Below are 24,877 nucleotides of genomic sequence, written 5' to 3'. Positions count from 1 at the left end.
CGGTTTGGCTCAGTGGATAGAGCGTCGGCCTGCGGACTGAAGGGTCCCAGGTTCCATTCCGGTCAAGGGCACGTACCTCGGTTGTGGGCACAGTCGCAGAGGGGGGTGTGCAGGAGGCGGCTGGTCGATGTTTCTCTCTCATCGATGTTTCTAACTCTCTATCCCTCTCCCTTCCTCTCTGTGGAAAATCAATAAAATATATTAAAAAAATGGAAATCCTTATTCAAATAGCATACATTTAATGCAATTCAGTAACCATCAACAAAGCACCTACAATGTGCCAGGCTCAATTCTAAGAATAAACATTTAGGGGACATCAATGGGGAAAAATACAGACAACGATCTCTATTCTTGTCAAGTGAAAATGGAAAACAAAAAATACACAGAAAGGAATATGGATTATAAAGAATAATTTAGTGAGATAAGTGCTATATACAAAGGAAAACTAGGGCTGGGAGAACAGTGGTGGGAAAATATATAGTATGAAATGTGGACACATTGCTTAGAGAAGACCTTATGAGAAAGTGACATTTAAGCAAAGAACAAGAAGAGATGAGGAAATAAACTCCATGGATATGGGAGAAGATGGTTCCAAGCAGAGAGAATAGGCAGGAGCATGCCTGGCTTGTTCAGGGAATGCCAAGGAGCCCAGTGTAGCGGGGAGGGAAGTTGGATTTAAAGATAAGAAGGTAAGACACAGGGATCCTATGAAGGTGTTAAGACCATTGGAAGGACTATGGTTTTTACCCTAAGTGAAATGGGCAGAGAGTGGTGGGCTTTGATTGAAGAGGGTCCTGATGTGACTTATATTTTCAGTATGTTTTCTCTTTTTTGTTAAGAATGGATTATAGCAGAAAAATGCCAAAACTGGGAGACATTAAATGATAAAGTATATGTTCTACAAAGAGCACTTTGGAAAGTAGAAGAATCAAGATAGGATATAAAGTTGTCTTTTAAAACTCAATCTAATCCTATTATTCTCCTGCTTAAATGTCATATGCAGCTTCCTTCACCTAGCACTCACACATTGATTCATTCATTCAGCTAGTTATTGAAAAAGGTTCCTAAGTGGCCACCATGTGCCAGGTACTGTGCCTGATGCTGGCAATGAGCCGGTGAACAGACACACCCAGCCTGCACCAGTGAGCTGGCATTGTCGCAGGGAAGACAATTCAAAAGTATCCCAGTGCCTTCAGTATGGAGTACCACTCAGTGTAACATCTTTCTACATGTGCAGTCTTTCTACATCACTGGACATTCTCAAAACATGCCAAACCTACACTTTAAAACCAGGAGAACTTGATTAGACTCTTCTTACCTGAAATAACCTTCCCCCACCCCCATCCTCCTTTTCCACCAGGGAACATCATCTGGATTATTATGCCATCTCATTCTTTCTTGAACTCCCCAAACAATGTACTTATCCTGCTGGCATAGCTCTTATAGCATAACAATAGGAGCTGTGTGTGCGAGGGTCTTCATTGGTATGCTGGGAGCTTCTGAGGACACCTTATAGCCCCAGAATCTAGCTCAGGGCAGCTGAATTCGTGTGTGTAAGGGTGACAGGGTGAAGTGTTTTGGGAGTTAAAAATGAATTCAGTAACTAAGGAATGTTTTGGGGGAATAAGAAAGGACCACTCACAACAATTAGAGAGCAGGAGACAGTATGTAATCAAGGACTGAAATGCTGTAAACTATACACCAATGGGGAGGAGACCTTGTGTTCTGGAAGCTTTAAACGAGGCAGCGGTGCTTTTGGATTTGTTAGGTTCTTGAAGTGCATTAAGGAAACCTTTGCATTTAGTGTGTTTGTAGGAGTCCTGAAGGGCCAGAGTTGGGGTATCCAGATGGTGAGAAATTGCCATCATTTTGTAGAGGAAGAGGTCCATCTTGAGTTTGAGGATGCCTTGATGAGACAGTCTCTAGCACCCCTTAAAAAATGAGTCTCTGGTCTTGAATTGCTTCCCTCTGTAGCCTGTCAGCTTGTGTTTGGACAGTATTTTGTCTGGGTAGAAGAATTCAGCTCTGACTTTGACTAAGTGGAAGACATCCCAAGACAATCAGGACATGATCTCAGGTTTTCCTGGAAGCCTGCATGTCGATTTAAGACAGCAAAACAACCACTGACCTCTTTTTTCCAATTTTGCTATGAATTTTGAAATAATTTGGAATGTACAGACAACTTTCTGAATTTTCATTTAATGGTAAATTTAGTCGGTGACATTAAGGTGCTTGCTTTGTGGGCAAACAGCATCATGTAAGTTCAACGCAATCAAATCTATTATGAGACTCCCAGTTTATGGTGTTAGTGCTTGAGGTGGGCAAGATGTAGTTCTTTGAAAGATGATAACCTAAAATTTTCTTTCCTGGAAATGGTAAGCACTAGATATATTTATGCAGTGTCCCTTTCTAACTATATTCTATATCATCAATCTACCTATCACTTTTTACGTAATTACTGCAGCAAGTTATTACAGAAGGAAAGGAGATTTGAGGTTGAGAATTACAGATTTAGTACCAACCCTCTCCCAAAATAGCTCTGTGACTTTAATCAAAACATTGGATCTCAGTTCCTTCTACTTTGAAACGGAAATATTACTTAGGACTATCTGACTTGTCCTCTGGGATGATCAAGTAAGCTAATGAGTAGAAAAATGCTTTATAAACTGTAATGCAATAAAAAACCCATCGGTTATTGTTATGACTCTTGTACTTTTTCCTTTGTCTCTGTGAACAGTATTGTCATGTGATCTGACATTAGACTGCTGCTATGGTTATAGCATAGGAAGAAAATTAAACACTCATGGGACTCTTCCTGTGGCTCCTTCCTAAACATGACTTCATACTGGAAAAATTTAAATCAATACCTCTCTCTCTCTCTCTCTCTCTCTCTCTCTCTCTCTCTCTCTCTCTCATACACACACACACACACACACACACACACACACACACACACATGCATATACACACAAGTACACTTGCAACAATACCCCCTTCAGTTTCATTGTCAGCCTTCTAACAGGGTTGGGTGACAATTTTGAAAAGGATTATCTCCTTTTTCTTCAGAATTCTAAGATAAATCAGTTATTCTAGTATTAAACAACAACCCTGGGGATATGGCTTCTACACGTTAAAGTAACTCCTGGTTTATAATTTCATTTAAATCACCACACCTAAGGTTTGTAATCAAGGCCAGAAGACATTAAAAGCAAGTTCACATTGTGTGCCTGCAATCGTTTATTCATGTGTGAGTTAAGTAATGAGTTTTAGCTTTGTATTCCTCACACACTAGAAGACATTAAGCTTGTCAGTGGATTCTGTGACCAGTACTTAAAATAATACAATCCACTTTTATTGCATTTTTACTGTGTGTCACCCAGTGTGCTAACACCTTGCAAACATCATCTCTTAATGCTCCAGTCAACACTTTAGGGTAGGTACTATTGCTCCCCAAATTTGGGGAGAAGGGGTTGAAAAAAAAACAATAAGGTTGGGAAGAGGATGCCACTTATACAAGGTCATGCACTTTGTAAATAAGGAACCTGAACTAGGATTCTCTGAACTCGGGACTTCTGCTTTTAACTACAATACTTTCCTGCCTCCCAAATGAAAGAGAGGTAACATATTCTACCAATGTTAGCATCCACTGAGTGCCTTGGTTTACAAATATATGTGGTCAAGTTTCCCATCAGCAACATTTGACCCAAACCATGATACATGTATGGAGAGGGTGGCAAAAGCAATTTTCTATTTTTTAAAATATATTTTTATTGATTTCAGAGAATAAGGGAGAGAGAGAGAAACATCAATGATGAGAGAGAATTATTGATCGGTTGCTTCCTGCACACCCCCTGGATTGAGCCCACAACCCAGGCATCGAACCGTGACCTCCTGGTTTGTAAGCTGACACTGAACCACTGAGCAACACTGGCCAGACAACAATTTTCTATTTTTACCATGTCAAAGAATCCTTTGCTTCTTCCCTCTTTTTATGGAATGTCACTGATGTTCTATAAGTATAATCACCTAGGCACTAAGTTCAGAGATTTGGGTTCAGTGGTAGTCTATAGACCTTTATAGACACAATTAACTGTACTCCTGAGAAGGACTGAGTTTACAGGATGCTTAGAGTAAAAAAAGCAAACACAACAACCAATAAATGATTGTCGTTGTTATTGTTTTGCATCTTTAAAGCTTGGTCGTTGTTTCCCTTCAATTCAAACATTCATTAATTTACTGCGTATGATGAGCACCGACCCTCTGCGGACACTTTCCTCGAACCAGGTGATATGACACTAATCAGAGAAGCATGATCCCTCTGACATTGAAATTAGTCAGTAATAGTAAACCAAATAAATAGTTGCAATTGTGACGTGTACTGAAAAGAAATGTCAAAAGAGTGTATTCTTTCCCTAAGGCTACCTTAACAAATTACCACCAACTGGGTGGCTTAAAACAACAGAAATGTATTTCCTCATAGTTCTGGAGACTAGAAGTCTGAAGTCAGGATGCAGGCAGGGCGTGCTCTCTCTGACCTCTCTAAGCAAGGATCCTTCCTTGCCTTCTCTGGATTCTAGTACTTCCTGCAACCCATGGTGTTCTTGGCTTGTGGATGCATCACTAGTCATACGGCTTTCTCCTCCCTGTGTATCTTCACATACTCTTCCCCCTGTGCACATCTGTCTCTGTCTAAATATTCCCTTTCCCAAGGATCCCTGTCATTTCATATCGGGGCCCACTCTAACAACCTCATTTTAAATGGATTACCTCTGTGGACTCTGTCTCCAGGGAAGGTTACCACTTCACTTCCTTTCCTTTCTTTCTAGGCAGCTGTTTTCATATTCAGAATGTTCCATTGTTGAATGTGTATAGGAAATAAAATATCAATAACATGAAAATAACTCCTGCCAACAGGTGCTTATCATGCATGCATCAAGCACAATGTAAATTATTTTTAATGATTTTTTAAATTAGTAAATCTAGCAAAAAATAGTGCCCTGTGCACATTTCAGTAGGTGATTCTAATTATTACTAGAATTTCTATTAATAAGTTTTTTCTTGCCTCACTAAATTTAATATCTTAATATTTTAAAGCAAAGCTTAGTGCTGAACTTCTGAGTGATGTTATTTTATGGATTAAGTAAATGATACGAACATGTAAAAAGAAAGGATGAAAATATGTAGAAATCTGTTTCTAATGAAGTTTGTTTGCTGAAATAATTATCAAACTCTACCCAACAATATAACAATTCCTAAAAATTATCCTACAATAACTTTTTTTCAGTTTTTTTTAATGGGAATTTTAACTGGAACATCTAATTTAGCCTTCTCAGAATAAGCTTTGGGGAACAAATACCAATGTAAATGCTTTAGATAAAGGGAGCCCTGATCCCACTTTCTTGCTATGTATTATTTCTTCCCTGAACATTGGTAAAGTATAGAGTTTATCTATAATAATAAAAACGTAATGTGCTCATTAGAACAGACTTCCTTCCAGACGTCCTTGTGGGCTAAGTCAGGGCTACGAGGGAAGCCAGAGTTCCAGGTGCCAGAGGGAAGCCAGTGCCAGCAGTTGGGAGAAGGAAGGCCTACTCGTGCATGAATTTTGTGCATCGGGCCTCTAGTTAGCATATAATGGCCCTGAGAAGTTCTGCAACAAAGAAGTCTCCTTTACTTTCACAGATAATCCCTGCAATGTTTGTAATCACAGACATCCTCTTTAGATTATACCTACTGCACTGTGAACAAAAAACACTCTCATTTTATTTCTTGCTCACATGTTGGGAAGATAAAGTGAGCCTGACATTTTCTCAGAGGCAGAGTGTAAATTCACAGGTAAACTCCCATTTGGTGGCCACAGGTATAATGTCTCTTTTCTCATCCCTTGGATTTCTGATTTTTAGAAACAAAATGTCCTTGCAATAGACCTTGGAGTTCTCATTGCATCGGTCTAACCTGGAGACATGAGCATAGCTTCTGTTTGCACCCGAGATATTTCAGGAATGTCCTCCATTCTCTATCTTACTTTTTCTCTCATCGTTTCTTTTCTTTTCCTTTCCTCTCTGGTTATTTCCACTGTCTTCCTCTCAATGTAGCTTCACCATGAGGCATATTCCCTTTTAGCCCACCATGCAATTTTGAGGCCTTGATTTAAAATAGGCACTGCAGATGTTTTCCCTAAGTGGGCCCTTTGAAGCATCTCCTTGGGTACACAAGGTTCTTGCCTTTGTGTTTACCACTGGAACAGAGTTAGCATCCAAATTAATGTGCAGCTATGACCGCCCTGGAACAAAGCAGGGATTGTGTGATGACTCATTGGCTCAACTGCTTTACTTCCTTCCAACAATTCCTATGTGTGTGTTGGGCTACAGGAGGATATACACAAATATTCAAAGCAGAATCCAACTTGAAATTACCACCACTTTAGGTAGAGTTTTAGCACTATTATCATGCACAGCCCAAATAGGACTCTGTGTTCAATAACACCTTGCATTCAGGCTATATCTGAGACCACTGAATGCATTATATGAGCTGTATTATTGTATTTATTGTAAAGCCACATTGGCATTACCAGTGTATTCTTTACTCAAAGAAACTAAATGTGTCCTTTAACTAGTCTAACAATAGCTTGGTCTGCAAGAGGGAAGGACAATTAGAAAGTTCCCAAGCCAGTGTTGCTCAGTGGTTGAACATCGACCCATGAACCAGGAGGTCACTGGTTCGATTCCTGTTCAGAGCACATGCCCAGGTTGTGAGCTCGATCCCCAGTGTGGGGTGTGCAGGAGGCAGTCAATGAATGATTCTCTCTCATCATTGATATTTCTATCTCTCTCTCCTTCTCCCTTCCTCAGTGAAATCAATAAAAATATATTTTTTAAAAAAGAAAGTTCCCAAATTAGCATCCTAATAATCCAACAGTAATTGATGCTCATCAGGGGTTTATTAGAAAAAAATGCCTTTCCATATAATTAGTGCCTATAAGGAATGGGATGACGTGTGAATTTCATCAGAGATGCATTTTATATCCTCCTCTTTTAAGTGGGAGACTTGATTTGGTCAAGAGGTTACAGGGTAAGTTCCATAATAGGTAACATTATAACTCTTCACAACAGAAAGATAAACAGAACCTCAACTGACAGATGCCTGTTTTCCCCACTATAAGCATAGCACATTGAGCAGGCTTTATCAAACCAACGTGTCACATTGCACATATACATATTTATATGTGCACAATGCACATACAGTCATCTACCTATCAAAATAAAAAATGTGCACACCTCTATGGTGAAAACTTACTAAATAGTTAAATAAATTTTTCTCAGACAATGTTCATATCTTAGAGTTGAATCTCCCCACCTTTCAAATATTTGTGTAATCTAAATCCATATCATCCTATATAATAAAAGGATAATATGCAAATTGACCCTAACAGCAGAACGACTGGGAATGACTGGTCACTATGGCACACACTGACCACCAGGGGGCAGATGCTCAATGCAGGAGCTGCCCCCTGGTGGTCAGAGCACAACCACAGGGGGAGCTCTGCTCAGCTACAAGCCAGGCTGATGGCTACCAACACAGCAGTGGTGGCAGGAGCCCCTCCCGCCTCCTCAGCAACACTAAGGATGTCCGACTGCAGCTTAGGCCTGCTTCCCGCTGGCAAGTGGACATCCCCTGAGGGCTCCCGGGCTGCCACAGGGATGTCTGACTGCAAGCTTAGGCCCAATCTCCCGGGGAGCGGGCCTAAGCCAGCAGGTGGACATCCCCTGAGGGGTCCCAGACTGCGAGAGGGCACAAGCCAGGCTGAGGGACCCCCCCGAGTGCACAAATTTTTGTGTACCGGGCCTCTAGTCCTAATAATAAAAGGCTAATATGCAAATCAACCAAAAGGCAGAACGATTTGTCACTATGATGCGCACTGACCACCAGGGGGCAGACCCTCAATGCAGGAGCTGCCCCCTGGTGGTCAGTGCACTCCTACAGGGGGAGCGCCACTCAGCCAGAAGCAGGGCTCAGGGCTGGCAAGTGCAGCAGTGGCGGCGGGAACCTCTCCCACCTCTGTGGCAGTGCTAAGGGTGTCTGACTGCTGGTTTAGGCCCGCTCGCCCCAAGGAGCAGGCCTAAGCCATCATTTGGACATCCCCCGAGGGCTCCCAGACTGTGAGAGGGCACAGGCCGGGCTGAGGGACCTCTTCCCCCCAATGTACAAATTTTGTGCAACGGGCCTCTAGTATACTATAAGAATCAGTCCCCTGGATAGAGTTTTAAAATAATATATATATGTATATTAATATCTTGTATTCTCCCATGTGCTTTAATTTTACTGTTATAATATTGAAGCTGTTTTCCATAGAAAACCATCAGCCATGTGACTGATAAATGAGCTAGTTAACAGGAGACATGCACTCTTTCAGAAAACCAGGGTCCTACTTAAAAGCTGTCTACATCCCATAAAAGAAAAAGCCTAAATATTGTATAGTCTTAGGATCTTCTATAAATGTACATACATGTACGTAAGTCCATGGGAGTATATACTCATTAGTCTTTATAGCTATTATAAATTAAAATGTTCCATAGCAAAGGTACATTATACCATCAAGGGTGAGAACTGGTCATGCAGAAATCGAAAGGGAAACACCGAAGTAAACCTGAGACCCAGGGTGACATTACCTCACATAAGGGCAATGGGAAGGTGGCGGCTTTTAATTAAAACTGAACTGCTGTGTCGTGACAGCACTGATTCAATTTTGCCTACCTGCCCCGCTCAGAAATTATAGATTTAAAAGATGTAATTAACAGAAAATTAAAGATTCTTTTTCATTCTGGGTTCCTTTCCTCTCTCAGCCCAACTTCTCAGCTGGTGCGAAGCCTTTTAAGTTGTGTTTTAAGCCACAGGAGTGTGGGCCATTAATTAGCCCAGCAGGACCATGATCCTGCACTCTGATGGGAGCATCTGACCCTTCCCAGGGCAGGAGACTCTGGCTGAGTAAAAGGCAGGGGACCCTTGCCCTCTGGGTTTCCAGCTTTAATAAGCTCAAAGAAAGGCCCCTGCCCACTGTGGAGATGTTGAGGGTTCTTTCCTTCTATTAGATGTGACCGGTCCACACAGTTGTGAAGCGGGGTCATTGATGTGCAGCCTGAGGAGGTTTGGACCCCAACCAGAGCAAAATAAAAGGTTCCCTCTACATTGGCCACTGCACATCCCTACACAGAACCCATTTCTTTTCTTTCTGTCACATGAATCCAATCTAAATCCCTTCACCCTAAATTTTAGTCTTTTAATGAACTTGTACATCTTGCCATTGTCCCTCTAAGTAGCCATTTTTTAAAATCTACTTATAGCATATTCATCCTTCCACTTTGCTCAGTGATTAGAGTGCCAAACCAAGGATTGGAGGGTCTCAAGTTCAATTCTGATCAAGGGCACATACCTCAAGGTTTCAGGCTCAATCCCCGGTGCTGGTTGGGGCTCGTCAGGGAGGCAACCAATAGATGTGTCTCTCGCACATCAATGTTTCTCTCTATCTCTCCCTCTCACTTCCACTCTCTCTGAAAATCAATGGGGGATATATATATATATATATATATATATATATATATATATATATATATATATCCTTAGGTAAGGATTCACAAAACAAAACAAAAAAAATTTAGTACATATTTGATTTTGCCAAGAGCTTTGAAATAACCTCTGCCCCTCAGTAAAACAAGTTTTCTCTCCAATCATGTTCTGTCTTTTGATTTATTCCAAATCTGTCTGGTAAAGAATATTATGCATAAGTGGGTTTACAGTGAAACGGTCCCCACCTCAAGAAACTGCACTTTTCTACCTGAATTTGACCAGAGTCCAGTATTAAGCCTCACCCTGTCCTGTTCACCCCTGGATTTTGCCTTTACTACATTCCCACCACTTCTCCAGAACATCTTTTGTCATAGAATCTCACCACCAGTGGTTTCTGTGGGTAAACATGTCCCAAACTCAAAAATGGGGGACTATCTAGGCCCGCCTTCTATTGGTGCTTTTAAAAATTGTTTCCTTAGTGCCTTGTATTATTGACTAATTTTCACGTTGACACATTTATCCAAACATAGCATCACATGTTTACAAACATCTCAGCTGGAATTAATTAAATCAAGGGGTATAAAAATAGCTTTTAATTATTAGCCCCATCCCATTATTTGTGGAATATGCAAATGAGCAATATTTTCCATTCCCTGCCTTCACTGATACACAGTGCTGCCACCCACTACATCTGCTATACTGTTACGGAAAAATGTGGTTGAAACTGAGTCCATGTACAGCAGTTTTCCCTGTTGCGGGGGCAATTGCAGAATTCTAGACCACATCCTGGGGGAAGAGCTGTAGGTCTTCTGGCCAATGCCCAGGAGTGGTAGAGCCAAGGTGGGCATTACTGGTGAACATATAATGGGAGTAATTTAATTGTACTCTGGGATTCCCCTGTTGAAATGCCTCTTCATTTCATTCATGTGGAATCAGTGAAGTCTAAGGGCTCATACTTCAGGGACAGGATTTGTAGGAGACATTCTGTGAGCCTAGCATGTGGCTACCTGCCCATATATAGTAGATATCCTATAGCAGAAACTTTGACCCTTTTTGTCTGTGACCCATAATAGAAGTACACTTACATATCAAGCCAGTTATAAACACATAAGTTTATGAGCCAATTATAAACTATTCCAATGTATAATACACTTGGATATGCTCTATTCTATTATCTTTTATTTTATTTTAAATGCAGGTCATAATCTGGGAATTGCTTCCACGGCGAACGAGTGGCCCTTGCCTAGTTTGAAAACCATTGTCTTATAGGGTTGCAGTGCTGCGGCTTTCTCAGATCATGTTCATATGTCTTATCCTGTTTGATCATCACAGCTGCCTAACACTGGGGATTTCTTTTAACTTTTGTATGTTAATATTTAATATTCTAAGGAGAAAAGTATACATATCAGAAGCATACATATCCATGAATTTCACAAATTGAACACACTCAGATAACCAGTGCCCACAACAGGAAACTGACAAATGCCCTCACCTCAGGTGGTCCCCTGTACATCTTCCAATGATGATCTTAGAATTGTGCCTACCACAATTGAGAATTTTTTTCTATGGGATCCTTCTAAGCAGGTACCAATAATTTCTATATGCTATTATAAATCAACATCTATTCATAGGATATATTAACTCTAGCAACAACTTACAGTCTGATTCATTTATCATATGCTGAATTTTATAAAATATGCATATTCACATGTACATGGATAAACATATGTAAGATTCTTTTTAACTTCACACCCTATCATAGGGCTGGAATCAGCCACAGTTTAATGTATACACTTGATACCTTGCCACTAAGTCACTTTTACAGTGCAGATATTTTACAAGCCAATGATTCCTTTAACAGGGAGTTTATATTACCTTACTCTCACCTCCAATATGAATAAGGAGAGATTCAGAACATCAAAGGAGGTGGTCCTCCTTTTGAAATGCAGCATACTTTGTCACAAACCTTCTGAAAGATAGCTAATCTTTATTAAAATCAAACCTTCAAAATAATGTGAAACTATCTTTCTCTGGGCTTGTATTAGAAAATCTGGTTCAGAATAGATCTGAAACTTTTCATTGGTATAAATATTCTTGCACACAGTAAGGTGGCGTGGGTGTGGATAAGATGCACTGTGCCTTCTGGGAATCATGCCAAGTGGTGACTTCAGGGGACCACTGTAAGGCCTTTTCTTGCCTAGCTCCCTGACAAATGGCATGCCTGCTTAATCAAGGCTAGGTGAAATGCGGCTGCTGCCCTTTAACAAAACTATAATGGAAGACAAAGGAGATAGGTAGTGCACGTGATCAGAAGGATAACGGAGCTTGTAGATAATGTGAGCTTGTAGGCAAATGGGAACATCTCCTCCAGAAAAGCTAAGAATACGTTGGGAGTTAAATCCTATTTCATGACAAGCATCACAGCAAAGGCCACCCAGCCTTTCTTTCAGAGTGGTGCTTAGAAGTTCAAGTTAAAGTGCCTCCTCTTTGGATCAGGACAACTTGGACAAGAAATCTGGCTCTGCTACTTAACAGCTTTGAGCAAGTTTCGTAACCTTAATAAGCCATCATTTTCTCATCATTGCAAGGCTGTAAATTACATACCTTACCTAAAGAGTTAATTATAGTACTTGACCCTAATAAACACAACAACAAAGCAAGGACATACACAGAAGAATTTGTGGCTATAAAAATGGCATGCATGTTTGATCTCATTCTCCCAAATCCTACAAATTGCTCAGCACTGAGTTACATTCTTTCCAGAATACATGACAGAACTAATTGCCTCTAATTGTTCAATAACCCCTAATGTACCCTTCTTTCATGAGAAATAAAAGACATTTTAAAAATATTTAAACTTTGAGAATTGTTGCTGATTAAAAAAATAATTTTTATCTATCCATTTGGGAGACTTATTCTCAAGTTAATAGTTTAACTGTCATTGCTGCAATATCAATAAAAATTGAAAAATATAGCCGGACAGACATCAGATTAAAATTTGATTTTTCACCCTAGCTGGTTTGGCTCAGTGGATAGAGCATCAGCCTACAGACTGAAGGGTACCAGGTTCAATTCTGATCAAGGGCGCATGCCTGGGTTGCAGGCTCGATCCCCAGTAGGGCGCATGCAGGAGGCAACCAATCAATGATTCTCTCTCTCATCATTGATGTTTCTATCTCTCTCTCTCCCTCTCCCTTTTTCTTTGAAATTAATAAAAATATCTATCTGCCACTAGAGTCCTATGGTTAGTCTTGTGATAAAGGGCAGGAATGCTTCTACAATGTTTTCCTTGGGGTGGGTGATGTACATCATAGCCCACTGACAATTCACTCAAAAATCCTCCTCTAATAATCTTCTTGAAGTCACTCTCTACTAAGTTGTGGGTAAAACCACCCACCCCATCCCTCAGGAGTGGGACTCATTGGATAACTCTCTCTAAAAAAATCTTCATGAGCTTTCTCCAGTTCATTGGTGTCTTTGCTGTGCCTAAGAGATTATGAGCTTTGCAATCACTATTACCACCTCCATTGTAAATCTGTATTCTCTTTGGAATGTAACATCTCCTGTGTCTTGGTTCCTTGGGAAAAATCTCCATTTCAATATTCTCTCATTCATAAAATAGCACATAGCGGTGTAGGTTAGATAGTGATTTTATGACAATACAAAGAGTGACTTTTGTGCCAATCATTATTCTAGGCTCAGGAAATAAGAGTAAACAAGCTACAAAACGTCCTGCTTGCTACTCATGTAGCTTATATTCTTTTGAAGGCAGAAATGTGGTTTTAAAAAGAGAAAAATAAATAACATAATTTCAGAGAAAAGAGATGAGTCACAATATGCAGGGGAGTACTGAGTCCTTTGATGGAAGTTCATGAAGGAAAATCTGTGAGAACATGGCATTTATACAGGAATTATTCAAAATTATTGAGAATGACTGAATCTAAATTTTGGAATAAAAGTATGTACATTTTAATATACATATGCACATCTGGGAGAACTATGAATAATATTCAATGGAAATTTCATACACATTTCTGAATCTCCCTCCCTTAAGACGTGGGAAGAAACTCTCATCTCTTCTAGGGAATATTTCCTGACCTGATCCAATCAGATTCTCTCTCTTCCTCTACAGTGAGTCCCACCCAGCAGGCCTGCACTGGGATGTTTGTGACCTTGCATGAGGGCTCTTATTACATTTGTAGATTATTCTTAGTCTCTGCTAATGAGATGGCTCAGAGTTCGCTTGGAGTATCACATCTTAATCACTTGATTTCTGCAGACGTTTTCTTTCTCCAAATAAACTCTTCAAAGTGCCTGCTGCTCTGTGCTCATTAACCTGAGAATGGCTTCTCTAACTCCACGTTAAAAATTCTTCGGTGTCTGAGACTTCGGTTCTGATCAGGGTTCTCTAAGCAGTAACAAAGGGAGGAGGAATTTAGACTCTTGGATGTGAAAAAAAATAAAAGTCAGATGGACCAAATTTCCATCTGCAAGTAGATTTCCCTTTATATAGAAGTACAGACTTGACTCCTTTGCAGTGTGACATAATTAAGATCCACCCAACTTCATTGTCTGCCAGATTCCCACTTAATCATTTCATGTTCCGTCGGCTTTAGGTGACTTAAAGATAGCAAAACAATGAGTGAATGAATGAGTGAAGAGATGAATATTCACCAACTAGAAAGTCGTGTTTGATTTTTATTCTTATACTATTTTCCTATTTTTAACCCACGGTTGATTGGACACAGGCTTCATGATGAAAATAGCGGCCCTTATTTAAATGTAGCCAACATAAGAATAGAGCCAAATGTCAGCATAAACATCTACACATGTTTCTACTTGCCAATGAAGGTGCGCTGAACCTTGACTCCCTGCTACTAGGTCAATGCTCAACCCCTGAGCCACCCAGCCAGGCAACAAGTGTAGTTTTTGATGTTGAAATTATGATGAACAAATGAGCTTATTTAAAAATAAGCCGGACAAGCACTTGTCAGAAGAAATACCATGCAGACACTTCGGAATGTCTTATGGGAACAGCTCATAGGGGAACGGCCTGATGTCACGGAATAATGGTAAGGATCTCATGTCAGTTTGTTTCTATCCAAGCATCCAAGAGGATATCATAGGTTGCCAGCCACGCTTTCATTAAATGGCTGCTCAGTATGAAAATGTAGCCTTCGTCAAAGGACTTCCCATTGCAAGTCACAGCACATTGCCATGTGCTTTCCTCTACCTTCAGTGAACTACTCAGAAGACTTGAAGGCTCACTTCTTCATCAGAATCTCCACCTAGTGGGGGAGATAAATTATACTTGACTTGAAATTGGAATTTCATCACAAGACATAACTATAAAAATTGGTATTATTTTGATCGCATTAAATTGGTACTCTTTTGATTGCATTAATCTCTTTATGTATTCAGAAGTAGAAAGAATCTAAAATCTATAGTTCTATACAGATTTAAGTACCAAACACAGGCCACTGAAATTTGTTAGACTTCTTCCCAGGGAGTTTTCAGTCACCTTGACCTGAAGAAAATGGAGAACTCTCTGACATTTCAGGATATGACCTGAATGTATACCGTTTCCAGAGTATAACCAAATCACTTAGGTTTTGCTTGGATACTTCAGGGTACTGCAATGGAATGAAAAATAAATGAAATAGCCTTCTTTAAAAACAATATTGGCCCTAGCTGGTTTGGCTCAGTAGATAGAGTATCAGCCTGCAGACCAAAGGGTTCCGGGTTCAATTCTCATCAAAGGCATGTACCTTGGTTCTAGGCCCTAACCTGGTTAGGGTTTGTGCAGGAGGAAACCAATCAACGTGTTTTCCTACACTGGTATTTCTCTCTGTCTTTCCCCTCTCTCTTCCACTCTCTCTAAAAATCAATGGAAAAAATATACTCAGGTGAGGATTAAAAAAATAAAGTAAATAAAATTAAAATTAAAAAATAAAAACAAGATTGGACAATGGGCAGGGCAGACTCTAGAAGTAACATTAAATGAGGCACAGCCAGCCATAGGAATGAGGACAAGGGCCAGTTTTCAGACTTTTGACCTCCATAATTGGGAGAGAATAAATTTATATTGTTTTAAGCCATCAAATTTGTGAAAATTGTTCTGGAACCTAAAGAAAACTAATACATTCTTCACTTACATATTCTACTCTTCTGCTTGTCTATTCTATTCCTATCAGACTAACCTATTTTTACCCTTATCATTCTATAAGTATAATGTCCTTTTTGTCTTAGTCTGCTTGGACTACCATAAAAATATACCACAGACTGGGTAGCTTATCAGCAACAGAAATGTATGTCTCACAGTTCTAGAGGCTGGCAGAGACCAGGGTGCCAGTAGGGTCAAGTGAAGGCCCTCTTCCAGGTTGTAGACTTAGTTGTGTGCACACATAGAGGAAGGGGCTAGGGTTTTTTTCTGGAGCTTCTTTTATAAAGGCACTAATCCCATTCATGAGGGCTCTATTCTCAGGATTGATCACCTCCCAAAGGCCCACACTCTAATACCATCACATTGAGCATTAGGATTTAACATGAGTTTCGGAGTGTCACAAACATTTAGATGTCAGAATGCCCTCAAACCTGCTCTGTCTGCCTGGGACAGTTTTCTCCCATATCTTTGTATGTCTGAGTTCTTTCTTTTTATTCTTGAACTTAAATGTCTCTTTCTCAGAAGGGTCTTCCCAGACCAAATCAGTGTAATAATATTCCCCCTCAGCCATTCCCTGTATCATCACTATTTTATTTTTATTTCAATACTTATCTCTACCTGATAATTTCTGGATTGTTTGTTATCTGTCTAATCCCTAAAAGAGAAGCTCCATGCTACATTCTTCACTGTCTGACTCACTGCAGAATCCTGAGTGTCTAGAATAGCCCCTGGTATTTAGTAAGCATCCAATTAATGTTGAATAAGATACATATCAGAAAGGGTCTCAGTGCTGGAGGGGTTTAACGTGGTCATATTGGATGTCTAGAACAAGCCATGTCCTAAGTCACTGAGGACTTGGGTTATTGGATATGTTATAATAAGTAAGATTTAGACTCAGTGAAGAGGACAGAAGTCCCACAAGAATATCACAAGTAAATATGAAGTCATGGTGTTGGAGCCAAACTGGTAGCACTTCCAGTAGACAGAGCATACAGTATAAGCTAACGGAGCATAAGATAAGAGCTAAATCTGAAGCAATGGTGTCATGAGGTTGAGTATGAGTATTAAGCTAGAGAAGATGGCCAGGATTTGTTCTGCCTGCAGGAGGAGGTACATTGGTACATTGCCCACTCTTAAATGGAGAGAAGGACTAACGACATTGAGGAAAACTCGGGTATGGGCAGTAACAGGCAAAGACTGGAACTTCCAACTGCCTTGGCAAGGACAGACTTGGCTTTCTGATAATCTAGACATAAACATTTCTAGTGAACTAGATTGAGGGGACTAAATTCTCCCCAACAGGGCCAGGTTTCAATTTGAATACAGTAACTTAAAATGATTCTACATCCTGCAGCATTAGAACCTAGAAGAGGCAATATCCAATAACTGGCTGACATTGAGTACCACATCTAACCATGAGAGTTGGGCAGGGATAGCATCCCTAATCATATCAGTATTCAGCCTTTTGCACCCTGTCCACCTTACCACAATTTTAGAAGCTTAATGAAGACATACTAGTTCAATTAAGAAATCAAAACTGTGTGCTATCATTTGAAGATATTTAATAGCATCTGATATTAAAAGTAAACTAAGAGGACTATCTGTTAGATGACCAGGAGGAGGTCTTGGAAACCATTGTGTTAAAAACCACCATCTTAGCAATTTTCCATAGGTTGGAGAGTGCCCAGTGTAGTAACCTTGGGGGTCTTTTTAACTTTCTCATATCAGTAGTTTAACAACAGCAGCCACAGAGGGTGAAAATCTTATTTTGAGGCTTGCAGCCATGTTATGGATCCCAGAGATAGGGTCTTTTGCAGTATCTGCTTACAGGTCACATGGCTTATCTCATAGAAGTTATTTCAGCATTTTTCTTCCCTCTGACTTTCCACAGGTTCTCTGTTGTTATTGTTCACTGTATATTTTGAAAGTGAAAGACAATCAGGTTGAGGAAAGCCTAGTGTATGTTTGTTTGTGGGGGTGCAAATGTGGAATCAATATGTGTAATGCAGAGTGGCTAATATGTTGTGCTATTTATCTTCATTTGTGAGGAGAGATAAGTCAGCCAGGACCATGCCAGTCCTGATTCATTCTTCATCACTACACTCATGAAGATAAATGCCACATTTACACAGACCACAGCTATCATGTGTTCTTTCAGACCAGAGATCAGATGGGCTAGAGCAGAAGGTCAACCTGGTGTCATTATTTGAAAATCAAGGACACTTTGTAGCATCTCCTACTCCCACACATCTTGATCTCCGGTGTTACACTAGGGTACCACTAGTGGCTGAAGAGGTGTTTAATTAGCATATATATTCAGCCATGTCTACATTCAGATATTCACTTCATTTTAGTTTTAAAAAATGTTTATTTCCTGTGTTTGCTCAGCACAGCATCCTGCAGTGGCAATGTACTGATTAATAGGATATAGTCTTGGTTCTCACAAGGTGGTAACTGGCATAATGAAGAGAATATTATGGGAAAAATGAGAAGCAAGGGGTTAATTCTCTCTGTGGGCATGCCAGATGACAAAGGAGCAAGTCAGAATAGAACTAGTGAGAAGTAATCATTTCTGAGCAGCTATAGTAAAAGAAAATGTCACGCACACATGAGCTTTCCATGATTTGCAAATGGCTGTATCACTGTACTTTAAGGCTATGGCTGAGCAAGTGGGTAACTTCTCTGTCTTGTACTGAATTACATATTCTGGCTTTATTTCCCACCCCTCCCCCAGCCCCACCACTAAAGTGTATTAAAAACTAGGCAGAGGGATAGAGAGATTAAGTCACATCGTAGCAATGGCATATAAACCATATACAGAAAAGCTGAATCTAAATAAACAACTTAAAAATACAAATGGCTCAATAGGACCTCTAACTTCCCAGGGATTTTTCCATGTTTGAAATAAACACCTTCTCACATAATCACATGCTTAACCTCGACAGGCAACCAGATTAATTTTCAGTTAAAATTTCAAAGTGGTACTGATTGCAAGACTTTGCTGCTTATAGTTATTGTTTATTGTTCTAGAAAATCCCACGTTTGATTTGGAAAATATAAAATACAGGGTGTCCCAAAAAATGTATGCACACTTTAACAGCTGATAGCTCAATTTTGCAAATGAAATGTATTTTAATAAACACTGCCTTTATAATTATTCAAAGTGTGTGCATACACTTTTGAGGATACTCCATATTATTTCTTTCTGAGAGCTTGCAATATGCCAAGCTAGTTGGTTTACGGGCATCACCTCATTTCATGAACAAAAGAACCTTCGGAGCTCGGCTCTATTATTTTCACCCTCACTTTACAGACGAGGGCACTGAAGGCTAAAAATACCGTGGAACTTGCCTAAGTCACAAAATCACTACGTGTAATGTTGGAATTTTATCAGCTTACATTCTGTGTGCTATCACATGCTCTGATTTAGGATTCCTCACCATCTCCATGTTTATACTCCCCCTTTCACCTGCTTTTCTCTACTTCTCTGGTTTTTTGTTTCCTTATCTATATCATTGGACCATTGATGGGCTCCATCAATAAACAAATCATATGAACTCTATGTCCTGAGACTTCATGTTGTAGGAGACAAAATACATGCATACATGCATACATACATACGTACATACATACGCGTTATCGCTAGTTGTGAGAAATGCTTGAAAGAGCAATAAAGCAGAGTAAAGGGATAGAGAAGGATGAGGACAAGGAGCAGTTATATTTTAAGCAGCAGAGCTGAGGAAAACCTCTCTGAGCAGGTGGCTTGGAGGAAGTGAAGGAACCAAGCCTACAGACATTTGGATAAGAGAAGTACCATTGTCATGTGCCTATATAGCTACAGCTCTGTCTGGGTGAGGAACACTCTAAGCAGAAGAGACAGCAAGTACAAGTTTCCTGAGGAAGCAGTGGAGGTTGAGTTAGAATCAAGAGTTTCTTTTGGAGAGGTTATTTCCAAAGCCTCCAACTGGAGGTCTTAAATTAGTGGATACATATCTGTGTTGCCGGCTATAGATGTTTATATTTTGGGCAGTCTTTAGTTTGTAGTGGTGTTTAAAGCCACTGTGGGACCACTTATAGAGTAAGTACAGATACAGAAGAGGTCCCTAAGGGAGCCCAGGTGCACTCTAAGTGTTAGTGGCCCAAGAGATAAGGCAGAGCTACTGACGGAGGCTGAGCAGAGTGACCAATGAGGTGAAAGAAAAATTGAGAGGGATTTCCTGGGAGCCAAGTGCAGGGAGGACAGAGTGGTCACTAGGTCTAATGCTGCTAATTTTTGCCTAATATGAGAAATGTGAATTGGCTTCTTGATTTAGCAATGGACCTAAGTGTATCTCCCGCCTCTTCTTTGCCCCCTCTACACACGTGTATCATTACTCATTGCCTTGCTCTCACATTATTATAAATCCCAAGCACATTAACTTATAACTCATATTTTATATGCCCTATTGAAGGATAGTTAATGGTTCTTGAAACTGTGATATTTGGGGAAACTTTCTATAAGACTAAGTTATCCATTTTTAAAAAATATATATATTTTTATTGATTTTAGAGAGGAAGGGAGAGGGAGAGAAACATCAATGATGAGAGAGAATCATTGACTGGCTGCCTCCTGCATGCCCCCTACTGGGGATCGAGCCCACAACCCAGCATGTGCCCTTGACTGGAATCGAACCCAGGACCTTTCAGTCCACAGGCTGACACTCTATCCACTGAGCCAAACCAGCCAAACCGTTTTTTAAAACCGATGACAAAAAATGCACAGATCATCTCAGAAATAAAATTTAATCTTATTCCATTTTACTTATGGAATAATAATAATATTCATCTGTGGTATATTGCTTATAAGTTTATGAAACATTTTGACTTACGTTATCTGTTTCAAAAAAAAACATGTCACACAGTAAAATACTCAGCTCAGAAGCTTACACCATCAGACTCCACCACCTGCTAGCACCTCCTTGAAGGAGTCAACCACAGACACACACTTCACTCCTCCTCATCCCTTGAAGATTTTAACACCTACCTCCCAGTTGTTCTCTGCAGTCCTGCTCCTGATAGAATTCTTGGTGATTTCAATATCCATGTCGGTCTCTGGGCCTTGATGACTAAGTGCATGGGCTTTTTCTATCTGCTCTTGTTCACGATTTCCTCTTTTTTGCAGCTTGTGCCAACTGCACAGCTAAGCTGTAAAGATCTGTACTGTATTTGTTGGAATGAAAGATTGTTTCGTTTACTTCATCATGCTGTGCAAAATGCCAACTCGACCTCTTCATGTTTCTTTGCTTCGATTACTCTGAGGCCCTCAAGATCAGATTCTAAATTTTAATCTGCCATGGCCACCAGAGTGTTAGGAGGAGAGTAGGGGCAGGATGAAGGATGGGGAAGATGAGGAGATGTTCATATCTTTATTGGTTTTGGATTTGGGGGGGGGGGCGGTGGGAAACAATTGGAGTTTCCCGCAGAAACTAATGTCAAATTCTTAACATGTCATTTGACTTTAATAATTCAGAGAGCTCTGCTTATTTCTCATCTATATTCAAAATACATTATCCCATTTCATCTTCAGAGGTGGTATTGATAAAGACACTGGAACAGAGAGAACATGGGACTTGCTTAAGGTCATACATCTGATAAATCAGAACCAAGTATAGACTACAGATCTTCTGACACCAATTGTATTTTTTATTTGCATTAAGCAATGCATTGTTCACAATGGTCAATGGTTAAGATAGTTGTTTTGGCTTTCTTCCCGGGAGAGTGTTAAAATACAGTTGTGATTCAATAGTAAATATTGTCACCAGTGTTGTCTGTGGTGATAGTGGTGGCTGCAGATAGAGAAATAAGCTGAGTTGTTCTAATGTATGCTTTTGTTTTTTTAGATTGTCAAACACGTTGCCTGTTTATGCATGGAGACCACAATGGAGAGCTAGGTGGGTGACAATTCATGCTAAATCTTTCCCACAACATCCTGAACACCACAGCATCAGCTAATGGGCAGTGGCTCATTATACACTGTCAACTCCAATAACAGCAATGATTGGCTTTGCCAGCATGAGCAACTGCAAACCACTAATGGTTTTTGGTTTTTTTGTTTTTTGTTTTTTTAAAGAGGCTGCAATATAGTAGAAAAGACATATGTGGAGTCATTTTTTGCAAATTCCTTGTATGTTTCTCTTTGCCAGTTTAGAAGCAGCCTTCATGTTCCCAGCTTGGCCCCAGAGATGGCTGTCCTTGGGATTCCCTTCCATTGTGAGTGCCTCCTCCTTCAGTCATATTTTAAGGGCTAAAGATGTTATAAGGGTAGTGGTGGCTCATGGTTGGAGCTGGATTAGTGTTTCTCCTGTGGAAATATTTCTGGAGGTCCCTCCTCACCGCACACCCCGCAGCAGCCAATCATGCCATATGCCCAAAAACGCTTACCCCTGACTGTAGCACAGCATCCGTGGGTGGCATTTCTATCCATAGATAGGAGATCAGGAGGCAGCAGGCAGAAGTACTGACTTCTTGCTCTGTGACTTATGATCAAGTGTCTTTTTGTCTCCGTTACATTGTCATCTCCTGGAAGCAGGATCCTGGATTTATTTTAGTCCAGTACCTATGAGCCATAGTTGTCCTTCCTTGAATATTTACCAACAACGTCAATGCATTCCCTTCTAAAAAGTCCATAATTAAGTTGGGAGTAGGGTTTAATCTTCTTGCCTTCCTTGTCCCTAGAAGAGTGCCTGACACACAGCAGAATGACACTACTTGTTTGTTTAGTGAAGGAACAAGAGTTTGAATGAGTCCATCTTTCAGATGGTTCCTTGTTGCCAAATTAAAGGCAAAGCAACCCTTTTCTAATTAGAGACAGAGAAATGATGACTTCTAGTGTTTTCTTCTCTCTCTCTCTCTCTCTCTCTCTCTCTCTCTCTCTCTCTCTCTCTCTCGTCAGTGGGGGGGGGGGGGGGATGGGCACCAGGAATAATGCCCTAAAAGTGGTTGTTTATTTTGGGAGGCAAACGCTAATCTGAAGCTGTTTTCTTTATTTTTATATTCAAATGTCTGTATAACAGCAAAGCACCAGAGACCTATTCATTGCTCACAAATGATCTATGAGGTAATAATGAGCTTGCTTTTCCAGCTGTGCTGCATTTTGGTGCTATCCTGGGTTTAATTGAAAATATGCTGTGACCTTGGTTTTGTTCACTGGGCATGGGGGGTGTCTAATTGGCATGAGACCTCTGAAGAACTCCCTTTTAGCAAATGTCATTTAGCTAATTTGGGGTTCGCCTTCGGGAAATCATGTGTGAAGTCCTGTAAATTCAAGATGCATATTATTTGCATGCAAATCACATGGAGCTAATAGTTTTTTTTTTTTTTTTTTAAAAAAAGAAACTAACTTTTTATTTTGCTATACCTATTTGTTGAATTCTAAATGCTATCAGTATGATAATAGTATTGGCCCAAAAAGTCTCATGTTTCATCATAATTAAATAAACAGCTTGTGAATTGCAGTCCAAAAAATGTCTGTGTTCCACTCTTAACTTAAGGGGTTTCCATAGAAACCGTGGGCAGCAAGTTTAACTGACATTTATTGGACTTGAGGCTATATGCAGCATTGATATCTCTGTTTTTGTCTCTGTCCCTCTGTGCATATGTCTCGTTCTCTTCCTTTAACCCTCATAATCCTCACCCTACCTCAGTGCTCCCCCTGCCCCTCATTTTCCTCCTCCCCTTCTCTTATGAGCAATGAGGAAGTAATTTGGACTCAGTTAGATTTAACAAATGCAATAATACTAAAATGAGCTCTGATACTTAAGTGTAATTGTGTTATTAGCTGGAAATGTTTTTCTTCAAAAACAAAAGAATTGAGAGTGAAGTTTGCTCAAATAGCACATGCTGGCAAGAAGGAACCTAGTGGAAAATTTGCAGTCTGCATATCACAGTCTACATTCATACCCCAACAACAGCTTCTCCTTCATTTAGTCAACCCAGACTGATGTTTCTCTTCAGTCCTAATTTTCAGCCTTCTAAATAGAGCATAGCTATTATGATGATTATATTCCAAGAGAAAAGACAAGTTTATTTAGGAAAGAAAACATACTCTACAAATTGTATACCTACTGTGTGCCAGATATTTTGCTATGCAGTTTCATTTAGGTTGTCTTAGTTAATCACACAAAATACACCGCCAGGCAGGAAAATGGGTTTGGAGCTGGTGGTTGAAGTTTAGCGCCACTCCACCATCCACCCCCAACCAACTGGCTTGGTAGAGTGCTTTAATGCTGTCTTAGTTTCTCAAAGAAAACATGAATATAAAGCACTTCTAAAAATGGACTTTTATTAGGATTAGTGACGATAATGTAGCCAGTGCCCTGTGGCATGATGTTTCTCTCTATCCCTTTAACAATGAGGAAAATAAGTTGCCTAAAGAATAAGTCATTTATCCAAAGCTATAAAGTGTGTACATGCAGTGCAGTGGTTAAAATGGGTCAATTTAGATAGATGTAGGATCAATTACTGATGGTGTGATTTGGGTAAGTAATTATCAGAGCATCTAATTGAAGGATCATGCAGTTGTTATGAGGATTAAGTAAAAGTGCATATGTAAAATACTCAGAGAGTGTATGTCAGCTAGAAAACCATATTTTTTTTTTTGCTGTCTCCCTCCTTCCTCCACGTTCTGAATTGTTTTGTTTTTAGTATGGATTTAAAGTAAAAAAAAAAAATGATCGGTCTTTAAAATCTGTCCAATACTGATAGTTTAAAATGATCTTATAATTCATAGACTGTCTCAAGGTATCCTTGATAACCATGATAAAGGAAAGACAGGTAATATCACACCCATTTTACAGGTTAGCATAACAGAGATACAGAGTGTTATTGGCAAGATCTCCCTACAGTGAAGGAGGAAGTTGAAAAAAATTTTTAATATATTTTATTGATTTTTTACAGAGAGGAAGGGAGAGGGATAGAGAGTCAGAAACATCGATGAGAGAGAAACATCGATCAGCTGCCTCCTACATGCTCCCCACTGGGGATGTGCCCGCAACCAAGGCACATGCCCTTGACCAAATCAAACCTGGGACCCTTCAGTCCACAGGCTGACACTCTATTCACTGAGCCAAATCGGCTAGGGCGGAAGTTGAAATTTTTATGTAGATCTCTAGG

The 24,877-nt window shown here is 40.0% G+C and overlaps 1 protein-coding gene across 10 annotated transcripts in view; it reads left to right on the top strand.

The window, feature by feature from the left end:
* The window catches only part of LRRC4C (leucine rich repeat containing 4C), a 988,415-nt gene that overhangs the window by 939,736 nt on the left and 23,802 nt on the right, over positions 1 to 24,877 (top strand). For 5 of the 10 annotated variants that reach the window (XM_081099067.1, XM_081099069.1, XM_081099066.1 and 2 more), the window contains one exon: positions 21,607 to 21,657. The exons of 3 other annotated variants lie outside the window; for them this stretch is intronic. The gene's annotated coding sequence lies outside the window, so the exon portion shown is untranslated. Of the gene's footprint in view, positions 1 to 21,606; positions 21,658 to 21,909; positions 21,977 to 24,877 lie in introns of all 10 variants that reach the window. 2 more of the 10 variants (XM_081099061.1, XM_081099063.1) reach the window with 1 other exon arrangement.

The sequence above is a fragment of the Myotis nattereri genome (genome assembly GCF_964212035.1).
Source record: "Myotis nattereri genome assembly, chromosome: 9".
Classification (NCBI taxonomy): Eukaryota; Metazoa; Chordata; class Mammalia; order Chiroptera; family Vespertilionidae; genus Myotis; species Myotis nattereri.
Note: the sequence above shows the minus strand (reverse complement) of the source record. Positions and strands in the feature narration are given on the sequence as shown.